The following is a 7,044-nucleotide window of genomic DNA, read 5'->3' on the forward strand; positions in this document are numbered from 1 at the left end:
TCACAGATTTGATTTTGGCAAACCATGTGCCTGCAATAGGATAAACAGCAGAAATTTGAGGCGGACATTACACTTTCAATCACGGATGAGCAGTTGATATGCCAAGCCGCTGCACACGGATTTGCACAATTTAATGGGGCTAATCCAGGCTTTTTTACATGCAATCCACAAGAAAACTTGACATGCTCATTCTTCGTGCAGAAGTTTTTTTTTTTAATGCCACAGACAAAATTCCCCTGATATTTTCATATTTTTCATTTTTTCCAGAATATAAATTGCTTTACAAAAAACCCTTTCACAAGCATTGGAGGCAGTATTCAGAAGGGCCAGGCTCTAGTAGAACCATTTTCTGCTAACAGCACATGGCAGATGTCTGCAGACAAACTCAAACGGAGGGGGAACAGCATTTGGAGGAGAGTGGCCCCTTTGTTCTAGCAATCTGTGCTGGTATTGTACAGATCCTCACCAATGACATCTCAGTGGCACATCAAGTGTTATCCAGCTTCACAAAACCAATAGCCTAACCTTATGAACAGTCAGGAAAGTTAGATTGGTGGGTATCCAACTCGCTGCACCACCACTGATCTGCTGATGGAATGGCCAGGGTGGTTCCAGTATGGGCACTCTGTAGCCTCTCCAATGTCTACATCAGGCTGAACTCTGCCACTGACTCAGCATTAGAAATCCCCATCCAAAAACACCAACAGTTTACTATTGACTTCAATGTAGAAACCTTAACCATGTGCACAGTGTAACAATAGTGGGGGAGATTTATCAAACTGGTGTAAAGTAGAACTGGCTTAGTTGCCCATAGCAACCAGATTCCACCTTTCATAGCTCCTTTAGCAAATGAAAGGTGGAATCTGATTGGTTGCTATGGGCAAGTAAGCCAGTTCTACTTTACACCAGTTTGATAAATCTCCCTCAGTAGCCGATTTGAAACATGCTTGACAAGTGACATGTTACATCTTAGAGGCAAATTTGATTGTGGATTCCATAGAAGTCAGCGGGGAAGTAGAGAAACCTCACTCTAAGGCCGAATGCACACGGCCGTGTTTCACGGCCGTGTGCGGGCCGTGGAACCGCGGCCTGGATCCCTGCCGAGAGCAGGAGCGCACGGCGTCATTGGTTGCTATGACGCCGTGCGCTCCCTGCTGCCGCAATACAGTAATACACTGGTATGATCTATACCAGTGTATTACTGTACTGTGGTGGCAGCAGGGAGCGCACGGCGTCATAGCAACTAATGACGCCGTGCGCTCCTGCTCTTGGCAGGGATCCAGGCCGCGGTTCCACGGCCCGCACACGGCCGTGAAACACGGCCGTGTGCATTCGGCCTAACTCTTCTAAAACGCTTGTAAAAACTCCTCTGGCAGTGAGGCTTTTTAATGCCATTTTTGAAGCCAAAATCAATTTCAACACAGAAAAAAAAAAAGGCAAAGTGTACGCAAGATTTGTCAAATATTCACTCTGCTGGTAATGTATCACACTGCGGTCTCAGAAAAACCACACAATCTGCATCGTGTGCATCCACTCTAAGGCCCCTTTCACACGGGCGAGTATTCCGCACGGATGCGATGCGCGAGTTGAACGCATCGCACCCGCACTGAATACCAACCCATTCATTTCTAGGGGGCTGTTCACATGAGCGGTGATTTTCACGCATCACATATTTGTGCGTTTTTTCACTTAATGCAGGCCCCATGGAAATGAATGGGGTTGCGTGAAAATCGCAAGCATCCACAAGCAAGTGCGGGTGCGATTTTCACGCACGGTTGCTAGGAGACAATCAGGATGGAGACCTGATTATTATTATTTTCCCTTACAACATGATTATAAGGGAAAATAATAGCATTCTGAATATAGAATGCATAGTAAAAGAGCGCTGGAGGGGTTAAAAAATTAAATTTAACTCACCTTAGTCCACTTGATCGTGCTGCCCGGCATCTCGTCTGTCTCCTTTGCTGAACAGGACCTGTGGTGATGTCACTCCGGTCACCACATGTTCCATCACATGATCTTTTACCATGGTGATGGATCATGTGATGACCGAAGTGACGTCACCACAGGTCCTGTTCCTGAAATGAATGCTCGCCACAGGTCCTGTTCAGCAAAGGAGACAGAAGAGATGCCAGGCTACGCGATCAAGTGGACTAAGGCGAGTTAAATTATTTTATTTATTTTTTTAACCCCTCCAGCGCCATTTTACTATGCATTCTGTATTCAGAATGCTATTATTTTCCCTTATAACCATGTTATAAGGGAAAATAATACAATCTACAGAACACAAATCCCAGACCCGAAGTTCTTGTACCAAAAATGCGCAATTTTTCTCACGCGCGTGCAAAGCGTATGACAATGTTTTGCACTCGCGCAGAAAAATCGCAGGTGTTCCCGCAACGCACCCACACATTTTCCCGCAACGCCCGTCTGAAAGAGGCCTAAGGGACAGTTCATATGACTGATTTTGAAAAACACGCTTAGAAAAAAAATGAAAAAGTGCGGAATCCACATGTCTTCAGTGTGAAAAAACACATGTTTTTTCATGTGTTTTTTTTTTTTTTTTTTAAGATTTTTGTAATTTTTAGCTTGAGGTTTTTGGAAGCAGACCTGTGCCAAAAAACAAGTGGAAAATGCACACAAAATAAAAAGCCACATGGACTTACATGGTGCCTTTTTTTCCCTGCTTCCCATTCATTTCAATGGGAGATGGGAGATTCAGCACCGATTCTACCCCAACTGTAAAAAAAAAAAAAAAAAAAAAAAAGAAATGGAAATGAATAGGAGGCCATTTTGAGGCAAAAACGCGCCAAAATCCTCAGTGTTAGGCCTTATGCACACAACTGTGCTTTTTTTACGGTACGCAAACCGCGGATCTGCAAAAAACGGAAGCCCATTGTAGATATGCCTATTCTTGTCCGTAAAACGGACAAGAATAGGACATGCTATATTTTTGGGGCGGGGCCTCGGAACGGAGCAAACTGATGCGGACAGCACACGGAGTGCTGTGCGCATCTGTTGCGGCCCCATTGAAGTGAATGGGTCCGCATCCGAGCCACAAAAACTGCGGCTCGGATGCGGACGTGTGCATGAGGCCTTAAAGGTATGTTTTTTCCATTTGGTCTTTGGCACAGATTCCACACCTAAACTTGCAATTCATCTTCACCGAATTTAACAGGTAAATTGCTTATTTAATTCACATGGAGTTTTATTTTCCGCCTGTGGTTTTAAAAAAAAATGCGCAGATTCCGAGTCCAGAGTTCCCCATTGATATGAGCAGAATGAAAACCATGTCAAAGGCGCATCAAAAAAGTGTGAAAAAAAAGGGCAAAAAATAAATAAATAAAAAAAAAGCAAAAAGGGAACCCTGGAGCTGATGAGGCGGCATCAGGGTTTTTTTTTAGCGCTGAAAAAAAAATATGGAAAAAAAAATATGGAAAAATAAATATGGAAAAATAAATATGAAAAAAAAAATACTCCCTGTGAACATACTCTAGATGTCTCAGCAAGGATGGACTGGGAACTTAAAGTGGCCAAGCTGACAGAAAGCAGGGCCAGAAAAACCATATTGTGGCACATTATACCCACTCAACAGAGCCAAATACCACAGTCCATCACAGACTGCCACTGGCTGGCTGTGAGGGCTCAGGTGGCCCCCTGGGCATCGGCCCACCGGGAAGTTTCCCTGTAGAGTCTCAGGGATTTTCCAAACAGAGGCCTCCAACAAACAAAGCAACAAGTATACATTGTGATGTGAATGGGAGCCTACGGGCATCAGATGCCACTGTGAGATCATATAGCGGAGGTGCACAGGAAGTCCTCCTACAGATACTTCTGAGGATACTGCAGAATGCAGTGTGAAAGAGGCTGAAGCGCAGCAAGCAAGGACTTATTTATTCCCCTCGATCCAGGCAGACCTCAAGAACCAAGCTTCCAAAACTGGTACATGTGACCAGCTGGGGTTAGATGTGAACATAACTGAATGCCAGCGCCATGTGTTGTGAATACATACAATGGTGGCCTACCATGCCCTACTCCTCTCGGCTGCCCAAATCTGATCTGAACCAGTAAACACTATAAATAATAGCTCATCACATGCAGCAATCTGCACGTCAAGGCTGAATGGGGAGCAAAAAACACATCTAAGGCTGCAAGCACACGACAGTATGTGTTTTAAGGTCTGCAAATTGTGAATCCATAAAAAAAAAAAAAAAATAGATGGCATCCGTACGCCATCCTTTTTTTTGCGGGCCCAAAACAGGCAAAAACAAAAATAGGACATGTTCTATTTTTTTTTTTTCGGGGCTACAGAACGGACATACGGAAGCGTACAGTACACGGTGCGCTGTCCGCATTTTTGGCGGACCCATTGAAATTAATGAGTCCGCATCCTACCCGCAAAAAATAAATAAAAATAACGGAACGGACACAGAAACAAACAATGTTCGTGTGCATGTAGCCCAAGAACCAGAAATGCAGGAAATGTGAGCCCACAGACACAACAGGAACCTACAGTAGATATTGGTAGGAGATCATTTGTAATGGATCTAGGATTTGCCATAAATGCAACCGCCCCACCAAAACAGTTGTCCTGTAATTACCAGCCACTGCGCTGATGTCCTCTTCCTGGCTGTATACACCTCATTACCAGACAGCCAATCACTGGCCTCCGCAGTACACAGCACATGACAGCGATTGGCTGCAGCAGTGCCCAGGTGAGCACAGGACATCACCGCTACAGCCAGGAAAGCACAGACGAGGTGGGAGAAAAGTAGTAAGTGACTGTTATTTTATCACATTTACCACGACTGGGGAGGTATTCATTTAAACTGGAAAACCCACTTTTGAGGCTACATTTACGCTGAAAACACTGAAAAATGGCCATGCAACAGCAGTCTATGGGGCTATTCACATAGCGGCCATCAAAAAATAGGCGACAGATGTTTTCCCAGCCAGAAGGACCCCTTTCAAGTCACTAGGCCGGTTTGCAATGGCCATTTAGACAGTGCACCCATCTAACAGACACTGAAAACGGGTACAATGTAAAAGGGGCCATTCAGTTGTAAAAACGTCACCCACTAGACCAGGCGTCACCCACTACTTAATAGAGGCAGCGGGACCTGAAGCACACAGCGTGGTGACATCATAATGCTGGGACTGGCAGGTCCTGCTGACTGCTGGGGCGGGGGGGGGGGGGAGGGGGGGAGAGGAGTCTTGTAATAGTTTATTATGCAAATGTCTTGACTATGAGGAAATGAATACTGGGGGCTCTATGAGATTATAGATACTGGGGGCACACAGCCTACTAAATTCATTGATTTTTAATGACTGTTAAAAACAAATAAACTGCCAAAAAACAGATGCACACACTGGGGAAGAGCAGCCATGAAATACATAATATGAATGTAGCCCAAGCCTTTTACCCACAGAATGGGGGGGGGGAATCACCCCCAACCCAGCAGACCACCACAGAGGCAACACTTGGTCCTAGGACCCACGGATCATTTATATGAGGAAAGGGGGCAGCTTAGAGGGAGTTCTCTGACTACCCCATGGGGGGCAGCTACAGACAACCCCCAGTGACACCCCTGTCCTGAGCTGTGTGAAGAGGCCAACCTTCATCATACTGAGCTCAGAGCTAGCCCCTCTCCTATACAGCCTGCAACTACTACCACCCCCAACAGCCAATACACAACCGTCATGTAGCAGGACGGCGGTGAGCACAAAGAGACCGGGCTGCTCAGGGACTGTGCACACCCTCTCACTGCCGGACCGCTTACCAGATCTCTCTAGCTTGTATACGGCTCCCCCTGAACCCGATTTAAATCCCCCCGGGTCGTTGTTGACTGCTCCAGGGATTCCTCTTCCGGGTCAGGCAGGTTGTTGGGGGCGGGGTTAGCTGGCGGGTTAGCACGCGTGTGGGCGGGGCTAGTGTGTGATATTACCTAGGAGAGTGGCGCGCACTTGGGGCATCATCGCACCTGACTGACCATTGTCTCCCAGAGACTGAGCTGCGAGCGCTGCACGGCTGCTAACTGCTGGCCGGCTCCATTTTGTGTGGTGCCATGCCGGCTGCTCGTGCTGTTAACCCCTTCAGGACACAGCCTGTTCTAAGTTATTGGACCAAATGTAATTTAGTAAATCTGAAGTGTCACTTTGTGGTAATAATTTTGGAATGCTTTTATTTATCCAAGCCATTCTGAGATTGTTTTCTTTTAACGCATTGTGTATTAGTGGTAAATTTAGGTCAACATGTTTTTCCTTTATTTATAAAGCAACTTAAAAGAAGTTTACAAAATTAGAATTTAAGACAGATTGTGATACCTCATAGAATAGTTACTTAACCCTTTTTAACCTGGGCCAGTTTTCACCTTCTTGCCTGGGCCATTTTTTTGCAAATCTGATGTCACTTTATGTGGTAATAACATTTACTTATTTAAGCCATTCTGAGTTTGTTTTCTCGTGACACATTGTACTTCGTAATAGTGATAAATTTGAGTCAATATATTTCACCTTTTTATGTATAAAAAAAATACAAAAATTTAGAAAAGTTAGCAACTTTTAAAATTTCAATTTCTCTGCTTTTAAAACAAAGTGATACCTCATAAAATATTTATTACTTAACATTTCCCATATGTATACTTTATGTTGATGTCATTTTGGAAATGTCATTTTATTTTTTTTAGTATGTTGGAAGTCTTAGAATTTTAGAAGCAATTCTTAAAATTTTTAAGCAAATTTTCAAAACCCACTTTTTAAAGGGTTTCTGTCATAAGAAAAATAGTTATGAAGCTGACTGACATTAGCGATGGGGTAATGTCAGCAGTACATAACAGTGTGCTATAGGTCTCTGCCTTCCACCTAGGGTTGCCACCTTTCCATACAAATAATACCGGGCAAGTTAAGCCACCCCACTAAAGGGCTTCTGCCACCCCACTAAACTTTTTTTATTTATTTTTTTAATACTTATAATCCCTACACTGCGATTTATGCCTACATAATCTAATTAATCATTTTGGTCCAGTAGATTTTGTTTAAAAAGTG

At 44.2% G+C, this 7,044-nt stretch overlaps 1 protein-coding gene across 2 annotated transcripts in view; it reads right to left on the reverse strand.

The window, feature by feature from the left end:
- Window positions 1-5,898, reverse strand: part of DIS3L2 (DIS3 like 3'-5' exoribonuclease 2) — a 314,009-nt gene extending 308,111 nt beyond the window's left edge. Inside the window, exon 1 of one of the 2 annotated variants that reach the window (XM_044290031.1) lies at window positions 5,781-5,898. The gene's annotated coding sequence lies outside the window, so the exon portion shown is untranslated. The remainder of the gene's footprint in view (window positions 1-5,780) is intronic. The other variant, XM_044290032.1, reaches the window with a different exon arrangement.
- Window positions 5,899-7,044: the final 1,146 nt, after the last annotated feature.

Source organism: Bufo gargarizans, chromosome 4, assembly GCF_014858855.1.
Source record: "Bufo gargarizans isolate SCDJY-AF-19 chromosome 4, ASM1485885v1, whole genome shotgun sequence".
NCBI lineage: Eukaryota > Metazoa > Chordata > Amphibia > Anura > Bufonidae > Bufo > Bufo gargarizans.